We start from the raw sequence: 19,192 nt of genomic DNA, 5'->3' as shown, positions 1-19,192 counted from the left end.
AAAATAAAGAACTTTATCACAATATTCTAATTTTCTGAGACAGTCCAGTATATATATATATATATAAATATATATATATATATATATATATATATATATATATATATATATATATATATATATATATTTTAATATATATACATATATATATATATATATATATATATATATATATATATATATATATATATATATATATATATATATATATATATATATATATATATATATATATATATATATATATATATCGATTTCATGTATATATATCATGTTTTAATGTATGATAGAGTATTTAAAAAATAAATAAATAAATAGATAAAAAGTTTCTTTTTTGCAGGACCTTTTAAGAACGCATCCCTGCGGAAAACAAGTCATTACTGTAAATACATTTTAAAAAGAGAGATAACTAAAATGCTTTTTATAGTTTTCCCCTCCCACCTTTAAACTCACCCTTAATTAGGCATGAAGTTGCTGGTAGTTTTGCAGTATTTTTGTAACCTTTCATCCTGAGATATTGAATTCATCCCCTAGTCTCGTGGCTTTATCGTAAAGTCCGCATGGATTGAAAAGCTCAGTCAATCGACAGGTCTCTTGTAATCAATAGCAGATAAGAAGATGAAAAAAAGCTGAAGTATTAGAAGACGAAGGTTTACAAAGTCATGGGGGGGTTGTGGTTTGAACAAAAAAAAGGTATGTGTATGTGTTTGAAGACAAGGGGAGGAGAAGGTTAGACAGGCGAAGCTTACTGTGAGGCAGGTAGGGGGTGGGCAGAAAAGATGGAGAGACACGATTGGAGGGATACAGATGACAAAGAGAGGACGACAGCTGAACAGGGAATGAAAGATGCGAAAAATAGTTTAGAGGGGGGCCTGCTGCAGATGGAACGTCAATCGTAATTACTAATTCATTAACCTGACGCTTTCCCCTCCCCCCTTGAAGACGCACACATGTACACAAATGCCCTTTAATGCCCCCTCAGCTGATTCCCTAGAGAGATGGAGATAGATGGAGAAATAAAGAGGTGTGTCTGCTGCTAAGTGACATCTGCTAGACCATGACAGCGAAAACATTTTGGGAAATCCGGTAATCCCTGATGTGGCAATCGGATGGGGAGGGGACGGAGTTATTGCTGGGTGATAAAAAAAAATAAAGCTTGGCTTGTCGGGGTTAGGTCTCCCCTGTGAGTGTTGTGTCAGAGAGGACATGAGGTAAGCAAGGGTGTGTGTATCCTGTGACAAATAAATTAGCTAATATCTAAAGGTTGGAAAACTGAATTCTAAAAATAATGTGTTCGAGTTGGCCATAAGATCCGTAGGAAGGGTATTTTGCCAGACCAGTCAAGTCAATTCACATTTAACAGGAAAACCAACAGGTCACAGATAATAAAAAATTCCCATCATCTTAAACTTACATGAGGTCAATGAAAAAAACCGTTTGAAGAAAAATAAAGGACAAACATTGAGAAGGGTCCTCACATGTGGAAATTCTCCTTTCAGGAAAACCAGTGCATAGAAGACTAAGGAATTCGAAACAATAGATACTAAAATACTAAAAACAAATGGAATAACAAATTAAACACAAATAAATAAATAAAAACAACAACAAAACATTTTAATGCTGTCAAATGCAGTCAACTCTTGGTCAATTAAAGTTATGTATATATATATATATATATATATATATATATATATATATATATATATATATATATATATATATATATATATATATATACATCCATTATCTGCACCGCTTATCCTCAGTAGGGTCGCAGGGGTGCTGGAGCCCATCCCAGCCATCTTCGGGCATTGGGCAGGGGACACCCTGAACTGATTGTATATATATATATATATATATATATATATATATATATATATATATATATATATATACACAGTCGCAGGGCACACAGAGACATAGAACACACATATATAGAACTCCCTTTCTCATTCACATTGAGGGACAATTTGTTTTTGGAATGTGTGAGGAAACCGGAGTGCCCGGAGGAAACCCACGCAAGCAAGGGAGAACATGCAAACTCCACACAGGAAGGCTGGTAGCTGGATTCGAACCCATGACCTTAGAACTGTGCCACACACAGACTTTTTTACTCATCAAATGAGTTGCAAAATAAATGTAAAATTTTGTTTAGGCATTGAGTTAGATATAATGATATTCAATTGAAGCAAAAAATGATCCCGCAAACTTTGCTTTCGTCAAAGAATGAAAATTTCTAATCACCACCAAAATTTTGAACGGTAGTGTATATATTATTGTTGTAATAAATTTTATTGCCTTCTTCCCACAATACTGTGGTAATAGTGTTTGTATGACACTTAAACATTTAATGATCTAATATACAGAGTGTTAAATTAACATTGGCCTTTTTTCTGTGTACTGTATTTTTATGTTTTTCATCCCATGACCTCTGAACTGTGAGGCAGACGTGCTAATAATTTAATTCAATAACCATTTTAAAAATGTATATGTTTTCTGATTTACACAAAGTGCATAGCTGCGATAACCCACTTTCTTCATCCTTAAATATAGATAATGAGCACACACTTGCTCCCCCTAAAATGCAAACACAGGCAAAGATGGGAGTTTGCTGACGGAATCGGAATGAGCTAGGGAAGCATCCTGCAAACCAGGACCGATCCAAAGAGCTTAACGCTCATAAGCCGTCTCAGGCACTAGGGCAAACAACAGGGAGCTAGCGGGCCATGGCATAGCACACACAGTCCCATGTGCAAACTGCATTATATGGATGTGTTTTTGCAAATGATTTAGTAAAAGTTCAACTTTTTTACAGTTTACTAATTGATTACGATGGCCTCACTTTGGATCATATGAAAAATTACATTGCAGGTCATTCAGTTCTTGATGTACTGTAGTCATAGAGATCCATCAGTGTTTTGTGTGTGTTATTATGTCCACGCATGACAAAGTATGACACGCTGCACCAAATGAGTGGGTCTTAGAGAGGTCTACATCACTTTCACCTGTGACCACTTGTTTGCCACTTGGAGCTGTAACCGACAAAAGTCCATTATTGCTTCCATAGTGTATCTGTGTGTCCTTTAGTACGTGTTTGTTTGTGAGTATCAGAGATAGCCAGACATAGAAAAATAAATTAGCATGCCAGAATCACAACTAAGTGTGGCTTTTTCTTCAGAGATTCAGTCTGGGTATTTTGCCCGGCGAGCCAACTATGAGTGTACCGGGAAGACAGGTCAAAAGAATTACATGTTGCCATAGTAACGGAAACACGCTCACACCTGCCAAGTGGAATTAAGATTTTTTTATTTTTGTTTGTATGGGGTTTATACAATCATAGATTTTGTAACTCTACTGTCATTACTACTTGTTGTTACTCTGCTTCTCATTAAATGCATGTCATGTATGACAAAACCCCTGCATCACTCACAATGTCACATACAACCCTCGATCCGCCAGGAACAATACCTGAAGGGAGGGCGTGTTTGTATTTACCTAAAAAGTTACACTGAATACAGTTATGGTGGCGCAGTCTCAAGCACTGAGTGTGAGAATTTCTCCTCATGGAGATATGTTCCCTACCGTATATACTGGCATCAAAGCCAAATTTACAAGTGTAAAATAAAATGCTCACATCACCAATGTCACCAGTAGCAAATGGTAGGCAGCACGTGGCTTATACAGAAATAAGAAACCAATGGAAAATCAATGAGGAAATCATGAGCACAAAAATTAAGGTAAAAGTATGCTGCATTTTGTTCTTGTTATTTCAAAAAATATTTGTACAATACACCATGCCGGGAGAAAAAAGAAAGAAAACCTCTTGGACAGTACCCAGAAATCAAGAATGAGATCTTTTGGTGAACTGATGCCCATTTGTCAGCTTCTATGCGAGTATCTATGACAATTTCTTACTAGATAATTGAGTTTGGACGTAATGCGCTACTCTTTGGTGTCAGAAATCTTGGGAGTAAATGAGTTACTTTTTAAATGAAATAATTAGCAACTGTAACTAATGACTATTTTTCAGTAACACGCCCAACACTGGCTTCAGCGCTTTCTTTCCATGAAGTATTTTTTTTTGTTCAGATTTCAAGAAAAGGCAGACTTTCGACAGTGCATCATTTAAGACAGTTAAAGAGTGGGTCGCAGGAAATAGAATGCATACCTCCCTGGTGATTTTCTTTCCAAAGTATACGCCAACACACACTCAAGACTGTTTTGACTGCTCTCGACGTTTTCAGGGGGAGTCTCAGCTGGTGTTCAAATAGAGAACTTTCCACCATTGACATAGCTGTACGAAAGGTGACCTTTTATAGTCTATTCCTCGCATACTGAGCAAGGCGCAAAACAATGCAGACAAAACCAGGAATATATTTCAACCGCACATAATATTTCCTCCTCGGGAAAAGCGCCTAAAACCTTGACCACAAAATTGAGACATGCATGGCGCTTTAGTTGAGCTAATTTTTGTGCTGCGCTCCATTGAGTGATAATTGCAAAAACATTTAGTTATTTTTGCTCAACGATGGTTTGTTTGTTTAACCCTTAAAGGTTGTTAAAACAATGTAATAACATTCCAGGAAGAATAGTGCTCAATGGGGCCTAAAGCAGCATTTTATCTTGGGCCATTTTAAATGACTTGGAGAGAAAAAACCCTAGAGTGTGGTTTGTTTAACTACAAACATAATGCCGTGATATTTGTCATTTTCAGTGGTGCGTCAAAAACAAAAAAAATGGATCTGGGTCAAAGGGTCATGGGTTTGGGCCTGCGTTTCTTCAACAGGGACAGGAAAGATGGTTAAAATTGATGGGAAGATGAATGGAGCCAAATTTTATTTTTCAATATATATATATATATATATATATATATATATATATATATATATATATATATATATATATATATACATTGCGGGTCATTCACTTCTTGATGTACTGTAATAGCCCAAAATACATACATACATATATATATATATATATATATATATATATATATATATATATATATATATATATATATATATATATATATATATATATATATATATATATATATATACATTTTTTTATGTCTTACATCATTAGAAATTCCTTTTACTATTCAATTCTGAAATTATCAATGGGTCCATTCACGATAAACAAAATACATTTTCTGAGGTTAATTATTTTGCCTGTAGTCTCATTTTCCTTTTCCTCCTTACTTTCTAGCAACAGTATATTCCAAGAAACCTCGGAGGTTTGGGAGGTATTTTTGAATTAATGGAGAAAGACCAGACAAGATGAAAACGGACATGATAAAGTGATGAGAATGTCCTCATCTGTTGTGTCCATACATTTTTCATTATGATGTTCTCATATTTCTAAAAAGTGACAATATATGTGAAATGCCTGATTTTGTGAATCAGTGCAGGCTTGCAACATTTTCCTGACAATTTAACCTTTTTTTTTTTTTATGGGCGGCATGGCTGAGTAGTGGTTAGCGCGTGTGCGGCACAGTTCTGAAGTCATGACATCGAACCCCCTGTGTGGAGTATGCATGTTCTCCCCGTAATTGCGTGGGTTTCCTCCGGGCACTCCGGTTACCTCCCACATTCCAAAAGCATGCGTGTCAGGTTAATCGGCCGGTCCAAATTTTCCGTAGGTGTGAATGAGCGGATGAGTTGTCTGTCCCTCTGTGCCCTGCGACTGGCTGGCAACCAGTTCAGAGTGTCCCCTGCCTACTGCCGGAAGATAGCTGGGATGGGCTCCAGCACCCCTGTGACCCTACTGAGGATAAGCGGTGCAGATAATGGATGGATGGGTGGATGTATTTTATTGTTTTTCGCAATCGTGACATGCAAGGCCATCACTTGTTTGAGGTCAAATTTACAATAAAAACTATGACATACTTAGTGACTACCATATTGCACGTTTATTTTAGAATATCCTGCTAAAAGTGAAAAGAGAGTTGGTATTGCCCACAGGCCAGACTTCAGCCACGTTTAATGAGAACTTGACAATCAAGAGGTGGGGTTAAAGGTTAAAACCAAGGGGTGGAAAGCCACATCTTCCTATTATTAGAGCTTTCTTTTTTTTCAAATTGTTGATTTTTGTCCTTTAGTTTTTTGTGCTGATGTCAGAGAAAGGAAAGGGAAAGGAAAACTCCACCAATCCTCTCTTTCTTTCCACCCTATAATACATATTTTTGGTTTACAACTGTGGAAAAACTTTTTGAGTGTGACTGCCGAAGGAAATGGAGAGCAAGCAAGGCTAAAGTTATTAAATAGCACTTCATCCAACTCCGATTCTGCTCGCCAACATACAATTTTGTCTTACGCAGAACATCAACTAAAGTGCAAATACAAAAGGTGTGAAGTGCTGAATTTGACAGCTTCACCCAGCAAAGTGCTTTTTTATCTAAAGGGATGAATGCTGAACGTTTGAATCATGTATTTTTGTATATGTACCTCTGTAAATGCAGTTCTACTCTGCATATAATACTTTAAATAAACATAATACAAATGGATATATAAATGTACAGTAATTACTTAGTAGGCTTTATATATTATTTCTATATATATATTTATACTTTATATGGCTTTTTAGCACTGCCCTAATGCCTCTCAGGAGCTTTTTCAAATACCGGTATGTTTGAAAAAGGATAATGATGAGGGAGGGATGTCTTGTTCTTTTATTTTAATTTTTTGCACCCAGACATTTTTTGTTCTATTTGTTTCTAGGTCCCATATGGCTCTTTCAAAAATGTGGGTCGCAGATAACCCTGAAACGTAGTATAATAATACAAAAAATATATAACAAAATATGTCCGCAAATTAACAGATTAATTCGAATTTGCATATTTTTCTAAGCTTTCACCTTGGCAGTATTTTTCAAAATCTATTAATGGGCTTGGAAAATGTGCTCCATGATGTGCCCATGAAATGTTTGATGTTTTTGTAGTTTGGAGATTTTAACCTCGTATGAAAGTAAATAAAGAATGGATGGAGAAATGTGGTTTAATAATTGTCACTATTACTATTGTTGTTATTATTATTGCTATCGTTAGTAGGAGTAGAATCCGTTGTATCGTATGTATGTTGTAGTGATAGTAGAAGTAGCAGTAGTAGTAGTAGTAGTAGTAGTAGTTGTAGTAGTAGTAGTAGTAGTAGTGGTAGTAGTATAAGCAGTAGAGGTTGTAGTAATAGCAGTAGAAGTAGTATTATGTAGTATGTAGTAGTAAAATTGCTTTTGTCAATGACTCCATTTTTGTTAGTTGTTTTTTCACTTTTGTTTATTCATGCTGGAGATTATTCAGGTTGTCTTCGCATGAGTGTTAACTCAGGTACAGTACAAACTAAAATCATTGCTGGTCATTCTGAAATAAGAGACTCTTATTTTCAATTTTCAACTGAGGTGAATGTGAAAGCAAAGTTCTTTGTTTTTAAAAAAAGGTCAAAACGCATTCTGCATTTACATTCGTTAGTTGCACGAAACTCCCTTATTATCCAGCAGAGGTCACTGTGAGTACAAAAATATGATTCAATTTTGAAACCCTAATCTTGTCCACGTGCTCTCTGACGCTTTGCTCATAAAACTAGGGAAATTCCCAAGGTTTAGTAAATGGGACTGCAACTGTAGGTTGATGACAGTCAGACAGTGATACATTTCCACATAATATCTGTATATCCGTGGATGAAAAAAGGAGTGGTCCTTATTTCCGCTGACTCATATTTGCTTTTATGTGTTCTGATATCTAAAAGTGGAGAGCTCCTGTTTTTCTCCCTTTTCAGACGCCAACTTCTGCTTGATTGATATTCTGTATGTATCTGTTGGAAGAAATTTCAAATTGTAACTTTGCAGTTGTTTATTCCACTTTAGTTTAAGAATGTTTTTTTTTTTAATTTATGCACTTCACTCAAGTGTACTCAAGTATATTTGGCTTTTACTAAAACGTATACAGATAATTCCAAAATAAACATAAAGTTAGACTTTGAGTATCAGTACACACCGTATGCATAAATCATATTTGTATGTATAGACCTTAATCACAAAAAGTCTTACATTTGAAAACCGATTTCAGATTATTTTCCGAGGGCCAGCTGATTTCTGAAGACCGGTGCGATTTCCACTGAAAAAAAACGGCGGCCATAAGATGAATGTGCTGTATCTGCGTACGATCAGGATGCGTCTCCTGCTACTGGTAAACATGGAAACCAGTACTATTTCATGTGGCGGCGGAATACCTTACCTATAAAAAATAGCCTGGAGAGGGATGGGTGCCAGCAGGCTGTACTTGCCCATGACACAACAAGTGGTGCCCCGGCGATAGACTCCCAACTTTCATACTCGGATTTCGGCGTATACATTTGTTCCTAGGACAGGTCTTATTACAAAAAAACATTCTGGAAATAAACAAATTCATCCATTCATTTTCTTATGCCCTTAGCAGACCAGCCCAGGCCTCAGTATCCCCAGCCACTTTGTCTAGCTCGTCCAATGGGAACGTAACGCCAGCTTAGTTATTCAGTCCGTCCATCATGTCCAGAGTCATCCCCGGAGCTTCCTGCCGATGGGACATGCACAGAAAACCTCTCGAGAAAGGTGTCTGCGGGGTATCCAAACCAGATGCCGGAACGCCAAATGTCTCATCCAGTCACAACTCAGTTTGTGACGATAGGGGAGGGTGATCGGCTGATCTTCTTCTTCACCACGAGGATTGCTCCTACAACAGTCAGTTGAATCTGAAGAGATCAGACTTCCGCTCTGTCCTGCTCACTATTGAAAAAAATAACCCAAGATACTTGCATTGATAAATGTTTAGATAAAATAAAATACACGTGTTAAACATGACAGAACTCTTTTTTTTAACTACACAGTAATAAGTGGAAAACCAAAATTCTTGATATGCATTGACTTTGCATTCCTGCAATTAAGTTTAAAGAAACGTTTTTTGTTTCAATTTAACATAAACTGTCACGTGGCGTGGTGGAGTGGCGTGGAAGGGGGCTGTCACGAGGCGTGGGGGACCGGACCAGAACGGAGGCAGGAAGGGAGAACTCATATGCGTTGACGATCTTAAGTTTTATTTAACAAAATAAAAGTCGCCCAATACTCCGGGACCAAAACAGAACAATACAGAGTTCCTCCGGCACGAACTCAACAGGACAAGGCAAAACAGACGGAAAATGTTTAAACCTAAAACAGGACAAGGCATAACAGACCTGGGATTGTGTAATGAGCCAGCGCCCGCCAAACCCAAAATCCAGCCCTAAATAGCAGACCAGCAATCAGCTGATCTGCTGCAGCTGAGTTCGGGGGCGCGGCAGACTGGTAGCCATGGCGACCGTGACAGAGCCCCCCCTTTAAGGGACAGCTCCTGATGTCCCCAAAAAATAAAAAAAATAAATAAAATACTACCTCACGCCCCGGAATGGTTCGACGCTCGGCAGGGTTGGGGGGGGCCGGCAGGCAAACTGGACCGGCAAACACGAGGACAGACAGAGAATCAGAACCGGCAAACACAGAGGACAGACAGGGAATCAGAACCGGCAAACACAGAGGACAGACAGGGAATCAGAACCGGCAAACACAGAGGACAGACAGGGAATCAGAACCGGCAAACACAGAGGACAGACAGGGAATCAGAACCGGCAAACACAGAGGACAGACAGGGAATCAGAACCGGCAAACACAGAGGACAGACAGGGAATCAGAACCGGCAAACACAGAGGACAGACAGGGATTCAGAACCGGCAAACACAGAGGACAGACAGAGATTCAGAACCGGCAAACACAGAGGACAGACAGAGATTCAGAACCGGCAAACACAGAGGACAGTCAAAATTGGCAAAAACAGGCGAGAGTCAAAATCAGAACCGGCAAAACAGGAGAGAGTCAAAATCAGAACCGGCAAAACAGGAGAGAGTCAAAATCAGAACCGGCAAAACAGGAGAGAGTCAAAATCAGAACCGGTAAAACAGGAGAGAGTCAAAATCAGAACCGGCAAAACAGGAGCAACGGAGTCGGACTGGCAGGCAGCGGAGTCGGACTAGCAGGCAGCGGAGTCGGACTGGCAGGCAGCGGAGTCGGCCCGGCAGGCAGCGGAGTCGGCCCGGCAGGCAGCGGAGTCGGCCCGGCAGGCAGCGGAGTCGGAGTCGGCCCGGCAGGCAGCGGAGTCGGAGTCGGCCCGGCAGGCAGCGGAGTCAGAGTCGGACTGGCACGCAGGGGAGTCGGAGTCGGCCCGGCAGGCAGCGGAGTCGGAGTCGGACTGGCACGCAGGAGAGACTGAATAGCAGGCAATCGGCACGGGAGTCGGGCAGGCAGGCATGAGAGTCGAACAGGCAGGCGTCAATTCCTCCCGGGACCCCATTCGAGGCACAGCAATGGCCACGACGGGCGGGGCCGTGGTTCGAACGGGCAGGGAGTCGAAGTCGGACTCAGTGGGCGCTTGCCAAGCTGCGTTCTCCAGGTCTCCCCAAATCGCGCTGGGATCGTTCGCTGAGTTCTTGTCGTGGCTGGCTCATTCTGTCACGTGGCGTGGTGGAGTGGCGTGGAAGGGGGCTGTCACGAGGCGTGGTGGCGTGGGGGACCGGACCAGAACAGAGGCAGGAGGCAGGAAGGGAGAACTCATATGCGTTGACGATCATAAGTTTTATTTAACAAAATAAAAGTCGCCCAATACTCCGGGACCAAAACAGAACAATACAGAGTTCCTCCGGCACGAACTCAACAGGACAAGGCAAAACAGACGGAAAATGTTTAAACCTAAAACAGGACAAGGCATAACAGACCTGGGATTGTGTAATGAGCCAGCGCCCGCCAAACCCAAAATCCAGCCTTAAATAGCAGACCAGCAATCAGCTGATCTGCTGCAGCTGAGTTCGGGGGCGCGGCAGACTGGTAGCCATGGCGACCGTGACATAAACAAGAATCTAAGTAGTATATCTTCATGTACACTAGCATTGCCAGAGTACTTTAGGTACTCAAGTTATACTTGATTTCATTTATCTTCAGATATACTTATTTTTCGTAAGAGATAATACGAACTTAAGTGAGTTGTATTTATCATTTTCATCCTCTGATTTACTCGAATTTGTTCCTAAACATCACACTGCAACAGAAACCACAGTATATTTGCAATTCTTCCAATGACTCAACGCTGACCTTTTGTCAGTCTCACCAGTGACAAACTAAGAGAAAAACAAACATGTCCGGTATCATCACAACTTTTGATAGAAACTGTTCTATAATGAGCATTTGATCAACGTCGTTTTGTTTAACTTAACATTTGATCTTCTTTTAGTGTTTAAATCCAGGTTTTAGTCGGTCAAAATCATTGTGACCCAGTGAGTTAATGTAATCAAATGTCAACATCCAAACAATATAATATCAGTCAAACCAACTTTCACGAGATGAAGTGACTGAATGTCAAAATAAAAACATTTTATTAAAAAAAACACATGTGATTTATTAAACACAGTATAACTATCAGTTTTCTTTTTATTTAAAAAGCATACTCTAAGGCTGTTTTTTTTTTCAAGCTTTGAGCAAAAGGAACACTTCTTTTCAATAAAAAATCTTTAGGCACACCATCATTTAAAAATATTTTTAAAAATACATTTTGGCACTAATTTCATGTTGTTTTCTGTCATGATTACTCATTACACTCACCTGTGCCCGCTCATTTGGCACCAGCTGCTGCTGGTTACCTTCTTTCTCCTATTTAAGCTCAGTGCTTTCACTCGCCTGTTGTCAGTCCGTCAGCGAACCTTTGTCTACACAAGGCAAGCATTTTGACTCTGACTCCAGTCGGTCCCGTTTTGTCACCCGTTTCCCACTCGTCTGTTCCTGATTTCCCCGTTTGTCTACGGCTACGACCCGTTTTATTGACCCCGACCACGTTCTGATCTCCCGTCCTGGTTAACGACCCTTTTTTCCCGTTTGTCCAGGCTACGATCTCTCGCTCTGGAAAATCCACTCCCGCATCCCGAACACGCTCCGATCCCACGAACAGCTTGCTTCCCTCACCCAGCAAGCCCCGGATCGCTGGCGGTTGTTTTTCCTCTTTATCTCAATAAACTTGTGAGTAACGTTATGCATCTGGGTCCTCCTCCTTGTTCTGGTCCTGACAGTTTTCTGAGCATAAATTATCATATATATTCTTTTTTTTAACTTTTGTGGTCACCGTGGCTCAGGGTGTAATACAGATTTTGGTTAATACATTTTCTGTTATTTCTTAATTTTACCATATTTTGAACCTGTAATGTATCATAAAAAATACCCAACATGAGCGGAAAAAAATCAACCATTGGGATAAAATAATCTTTTGCCACGTACTTTTAATATAAAATTCAAACGAATAATAATCATAATCAGCAAAATCATTTGCAATGTTTTTAATGTATTTGGTGTATTGTTGTTATGTTGTGATGTGATCCTAAATTACTTCATCAATAAAGTACGTTATTAAATATATTTCTCTGCACAACCTCATGAGCCTGTGCAGGAGTTAGTATATAAAAAAATTGTGATCTGCTGCCACCTACTGAAATGGATGAACAGAGCTACGCAGCTGATCACTGGAAAAAAAGCAAAGATAATGAACAATGGATTAAACAATCTGATTGTATAAAATAAGCGGTTTAATCATTATGGAACTCTTGTTTTTCACAATTATATATTAGGAGGTAGAAAACTAAAATTATTGATATATACTAAATTTGTATACTTATGATATCGTTTTTTGCTTTTTTGCACGGATAAAATCGGAAACTTCCTGCGGCACACTAAACAAGGTCTCTCTGCAAAATAGAATGCCCCAGCACACTCGTTAAAAACCACTGTTCCACAGCGGTTGATTATTTCCTTTGTATCTGGCACAGGTCACCTCTGAAATCAATTCCACAATGTCAAACAGCCTTATTTCAGAAACACAATTAATAGTGTAGTACAATTGCTGATTTTTTTTTTTCATCTGCATATTAGGACCATCATTATTATTGATACATTTTATTTTTTTACCGGATTTTCGTGCAGTGAAATGAAGTAACCATAGTTAGACAAGAGCCTGGAAATAAACAAATACCCAGTGAAGTGGAGTCTTACATTGAGGCATTGTGAATACCAGAGAAACACAATGGGTCAAAGAAACGTGCCAGCAATCTGTTATCGGATTAGTTTAAGTGTGCGCATTCCTTCCTGCACATGTGCTGTTTTGATTGCTGCTTTCACACAAAGCCATCGCGATTTCCTGCAGGAAAAAAACAACGGAATAAGTCGGAAAAAACAACCACTGACCTGAAGGTTAACTGATGAAATTATATGGATAGATATACCCGCTTCTAGTTCCTGGTTGTGGTGTCCATATCATGCATGTTATTCTGCACTTGTTGAATATAGATAAAGAAAAAAAATACTATTTTCTCAATGAAAACCACCAAAATGTTTAACAATAGAATTTAAATTGAAAGGGCATTATAAGAAACAAAGCATCACAAAACAAAATCACTGAAACCTTTCAACTACTCAAACAATGACGAACTGCAATCTTTTTATAAATGAACACTTTATCTGATTAGGGAACAATTCTAGTTTGTTGTATGTTTAATTGCTGCTGACCATTAACATAAAGAGAGGATGGTCTTTTAAGTGTGTCTCACTGTAAAATGAAAACATCCAGCCACCGCTAATAAAAATGACATTTTGTTGTGATAAAAAAGATAACAAAATACGACACAAAGTACATTACAAAATCAGTGACAAAATACACTACAAAATACACATCAAAACACATGACACAACAATTACCGAATTCAATAAATGACAAATACATGACAAGATACATGACAAAATGCATGACAAAATACATTTAAGCCAAGTCATGTTTAATTGTCGGCAACCTAAGACACGCGTGCCAGCAGTGGCACGCGAGGGATTAACCAGTGGCATGCGAGCGCACGGCAAAATAATAATGATTATAATTTTAAAATGCGCATTTTGCCTGAAATTTAGACATTTTCAGTTGCGCGCCATGTTATTTAGAAGCTTTACTGCTTCGTGTGTCAGTGTGTGTTTGCGTGGCGTCTCGCAGAGAGGAGATCTGTGTTTTAACCCAGCCCACGAAACACACGCACGCAATAAATGAACGAATCATGACGGCTCCTCAAGCAAAAACATCTCGTTCTTTCCAGCCAGCGTGGACAGACGAATGCGGCTTTGTGCAAAAAATGACCGTGCTGTTTTGTACATTTTGCCTCGAGAGCGTTGTACCTCGCACAGCAAGTGTTAAACGTCATTACGAGACAAAACATGAACATGAATTTAAGGACGAGTCTGACAAGGCGGAGACATTAAAGTTTGTTGTCCGTGATAGGTAAGATGTATAGAAGAGTCTTGATTAAGTGAGTGAGAGGAAGAACGGATGAGGTGGTGATGGAGGAGCAGAGGGGTTTCAGGAAAGGAAGAAGATGTGTGCATCAGGTGTTTGCAGTACGGCAGGTGTGTGAGACATATTTTGCAAAAGGTAAAGATGTTTATTTGGCTTTCATGGACTTGGAAAAGGCGTATGACAGAGTTGATAGAGATGCGTTGTGGCAGGTGATGGTAATGTATGGAGTGGGTGGGAAGTTGTTGGAAGCATTGAAGAGTTTTTATGTGAACAGCGGAGCATGTGTAAGAGTAGGGAGTGAGACAAGTGAGTGGTTCCCTGTGTTGACTGGTGTGAGACAGGGGTATGTGATGTCACCATGGCTGTTTAATCTGTACATGGATGGTGTGGTGAGAGAGGTGAATGCAAGAGTATTTGGCAGAGGTGTAGAGATGATGGATAACAGTGGAACAGTGTGGCAGGTAAGTCAGTTGTTGTTTGCAGATGACACAGCGCTTGTGGCTGATTCTGAGGAAACATTGAGAAGGTTGGTCTTGGAGTTTGGAAGAGTTTGTGACAGGCGTAAGTTATGTGTAAATGTTGGGAAGAGTAAGGTGATGAAGTGTTCACGTGATGGAGTGAGCATGGCGTTAGAAATGAGGTTGCATGAACAGGTGCTCGAAGAAGTTGAAAGCTTTAGGTACTTGGGTTGCAGTTGGTGGAATGGAGTCCGAGGTATTGCACAGAGTGAATCGAGGAAGCAAGGTTTTGGGTGCTCTGAGGAGAGTGATGAGCAACAAGAGTATGAGTATGGGTGTTAAAAGGGGACTGTATGAGAGTGTGATTGTGCCGACTGTGTTGTATTGTGCAGAGACTTGGAGCAAGATTTGAATGCAGATTTGAGAAAGAAATTAAATATTTTTGAGATGAAGTGTTTGAGGAGTATGTTAGGAGTGACAAGATTGGATAGATTGAGAAATGAAATTGTGAGAGACAGAACCGGAATAGTAGTGGAACTGAGTAAGCGTGTGGATAAGAGAGTACTCGGTTGGTTTGGACACATGGAGAGGATGGATGAGGAGCGAATATTGAAGAGGAACTACAGAGCCGAAGTAAATGTAAGGAGACCAAGAGAAAGGCTGCGATTGAGTGTTGTGACTGCTCTGCAGGAAAGAGGTCTAAATATAATGGAAGCTAGAGTTCTTGTTGGTGATAGGAATGAGTGGAGAGGTGTTGTGAAAGGATAGTGGGATGTTTGGACGTGTTCTAAGGGATGGGCAGGCCACCTGTATGATGCGGCAGGGGTAAACCAGTGAAAGCTGTCGGGCCCTGCTGTTGAACAGAAGAGTGTGTTCTGTCACCCTGACCCGAGTGACATGGCCGCTTTCTTGTGTCCTGTTTCATCTGGAGGGACGAAAGCATGACCAACTTGGATGCCGAGGTGCTTAACTTTTTTGGGTGTTTGGGCATTTGCTTTGGCCATGGTCCAAAAAATGTTGTGTGTGTTTTTTTGCTATTTTTTCCCTTTTTATTATTTTTTCATTTTATTTATTTTTGTATGTGTTGTCTTGCTGTCAGTCACCCCTCTCGAGGGATATGACCAGGGTAGATAGATAGGTAGATTATTTTCTTATTTTTATATACTAATTACAGTACAGTGAAATATTTGACATAACGTCATTTTCAAATATTTTTGAAAGACGGTGTTATAAATGAAAGTGTACCTTGGTTCAAAAGGGTTGAAAAACGATTAAAATGTATGTACGATTAAAATGTATATACATGTTGTGTATTTGGACTGGTGTAAAATGACAGCTCTGTTGGATATTAGAAAAATGTCGTGTGAGTCAATAAACTTGGTGTGGCACACTGATTTTCAAGGATATTTGAAAGTGGCGCTCCACACCAAAAATGTTGCTGACCCCAGGTCTATACAATCTATAGTCTATACTATAGACTTTAATCACAAGTGGTCTCAAAGGGCTGTACACACCACAGACTATTCCAGACTACAGACTATTATCACAGCATCTCCTGATCTAAAACCTACATGAGGGCAAGGAAAAACTCAAAAACCTCAACAGGAGAAAAATGAGGAAACCTTGAGAAGGGACCGCACATAAAGTAATTCCCCTTCCAAGATGACCAGGCTGCAATGGATGTTGCAATAACAAACAATACACAGATATTGTCAAAATGAAATATAGGTCATTCATAAGGTATAGAATATAAGAGTGTTTTGAGGCTAGATTTAAACAGTTCCAGTAGTGGGTTTTTTTTATGGATCTCGATCTGGATCCTGGCTTGTAATTAGAGTGGGTTTGAATTTGCGGTTTGGCACGGTGTCAGGGTGGTTAATGTGCAGCCCCATGGTGCGGAGGTCCAGAGTTCAATTCCAGCTACTGGCCCCCTTGCCTGCGTAGGTTTCCTCCGGGCATTCCGGTTACCTCCCTTATTCCAAATACATGCATAGAATTGTAAGTCCCTATGTTTGAATGAGCGTGTGATTGGTTGTCTGTCTCATTGTGCCCTGCGACTGGCTGGCAACCAGTTCAGGGTCTCCCCTGACCACTGCCTGAAGATTACTTATATGGGCTCCAGCACCCCTCACGACCCTAGCGAAGATAAGCGGTGCAGAAACTGAATGGGAGGATAAATTTGTGGATCCCGAGGTCAGGCCAGTTGAGAACAAGTGGGTCACATTCTTGTTAAAACTTTACAAATTTGTTCTGAAAACCGACTCAAACCAAATTACTGTGTTTTTTTTTAAAGAATTATATTCTCCCAAAATATGTTAAACCTGTTTTACATCATACGAATGTGTAGGATCCTTTTGAATTGTTTCTGAGCTTTTTAAATAACCTGAATCAGATAAAAGACCTATTGTTCACTTTTATTGTTATTAGTAATTTATTACAAGTGACTAGAGAAGAAAGCGGAAAAATAGAAACGTTTTACTGTCAGTCCGTCCCACGCGTGTCTAGTATAAAGTCAACCGACACTTCATTCCACGCCACTGACGAATGACCTCAGCTTACACACAAACCCACGCGCGCGTGCACGTTCAGATGCGTGTTCACGTCACACACTCATTACACCGCTTCCTAGACCAGAGGCAGTCGAAGTTGATGCTGGCGGCTGGAAGCCACTCAGTAAGTCCACTCATTTCTTTCTACTCCTTTATTTTCTCCTTTTTGCCTTTTGACGTCGTTTCCATTCTCAAACCGGCCTCTCTTGATTTCTCTCCCACACTCCGCAAAAAAAAAAACACAGCGTTCTCACGCGCGGACACTTTTAGAACTCTTGTTTCAGTATGCACTGCACACACCTTGCCTGTCTCTTATTTCTTTTCTCTGCACAAGCAAAAGTGTGAGTAGATTTGCATGTTGGAGCAAAGCCAGAAGGGGCGAATGTTGTTTTTCTTTACATGCGGACAACAGAGTTACGGCTGTGAATATTGATTCTCTAGTGAATTTCTTTTTGCAACGTGCTTGGTCAGAACAGTGGTTTTCAACCTGTTTTATGTGATGCACACATAATGAAATGTGTCTCGAGCAAGTAGCCCTAACCGGCAGAAAACCTGAGATTTAGGATTGTCATTAAGTTGATTTAATACATATATACAGGTATAGTTACACAGTTGATGTTTATTCATAGTATTGTTCAGCACATGTATCCTTCTAGTTCATGGGTGGGCAAACTGTGGTTCGAGAGCCGCATGGGGCTACCCGGCTTTTTTATCCAGCCCTCCAAATGGAAAGGTTGAAATCCAGTGGCAATATGTATAAAATGGTAAAGAATAATAAGTAGTATTTATGAAAATGCGTGGATTTGGTGCCACCCTTGTCCCCAGTGTCCCCAACATCCAAATAGCTGGCTACTGTTTTCATTATTCACTTGTTTTTAATCATGTATTGATTTTACTCATTAAGATAATTACCAAATTTAATAAAGAATTACAACTTCTCAGCTTGCTATATTGTATTTCGAGTTTTTCCAATGAATCTTATCAAATCGTGTGCTTCAGAAATTGACACAATTCATTTGGGTGAATGTGTCAGGTAGATGGTTATTTTCCTTAACCACAGGGGTGGTTTGGGCACCATTTCCTGTGGTGTGTTTTGAGAAAGTACATCCCGGTGGCACCAATCCCTCTCCAGGCCAACAATTCTGAGCATTTCAAAACCACTTTGATTAAATTGTCCATTTGTTGGCAAAAGAAAATTAGCACATACTTTCAAATGTCTGCATATATGTTTTTTCATAAATGCATGTCGTCGGTGCTATTCCAAAAAGACATCTCATTTTTTGGTGTCAATTTTGTGTGAATGGATTTTGCAAAATAAGAAAAATATCTATTTTTTTGCTAAAGTGCCCCAAAATAGAGATAGGCTAACATTATCTTTTACGCTAATGTATTCCTGAGGTATAGGATTCAAGACTGTATTGCCATACACAACAAAACAATATATATTGTTTTTCGGTCGTAGCCAAAAAAATTGATTAATTTAAAAAACACGATTGATTTTAGTAATAACACATCAATTATCATTTAAATCTGCATTATTCTTTTTAAATATTAGTCGAGAAAGGTTCAATTTTCTTTTCATAATATGAGCCTAACCTAGAAGGAGCTGACATGATTGTCGGCCATCTTTCTGCTACGCGTACCTGAACAACCAAAATCCTCAGGAAAGACTGGGCACAAAATTCGAAGAAAAATGTCGGGTATGGTCACTTTGAGCCTCCGTAGTTTGTATTCTTCCTTGTGCTTTTTAATCACTTGTTTTTAGGTTGGATGACGCATGACAGCAACATCTACTGGTCAAATAATACAATCTCTGT

General features: G+C 39.5%; 1 protein-coding gene across 2 annotated transcripts in view; it reads left to right on the top strand.

Annotated features, from left to right (window-relative positions):
* Positions 1–19,192, top strand: part of LOC148359267 (uncharacterized) — a 44,491-nt gene that overhangs the window by 6,927 nt on the left and 18,372 nt on the right. The window contains exon 1 of one of the 2 annotated variants that reach the window (XM_088344007.1): positions 17,409–17,499. The exons of the other annotated variant lie outside the window; for it this stretch is intronic. The gene's annotated coding sequence lies outside the window, so the exon portion shown is untranslated. Of the gene's footprint in view, positions 1–17,408; positions 17,500–19,192 lie in introns of those variants that run through there. 2 annotated transcript variants of the gene reach the window in all.

The sequence above is a fragment of the Urocampus carinirostris genome, chromosome 9 (assembly GCF_059441175.1).
Source record: "Urocampus carinirostris isolate Australia breed hairy pipefish chromosome 9, RoL_Ucar_1.0, whole genome shotgun sequence".
Lineage (NCBI taxonomy): Eukaryota > Metazoa > Chordata > Actinopteri > Syngnathiformes > Syngnathidae > Urocampus > Urocampus carinirostris.
Note: the sequence above shows the minus strand (reverse complement) of the source record. Positions and strands in the feature narration are given on the sequence as shown.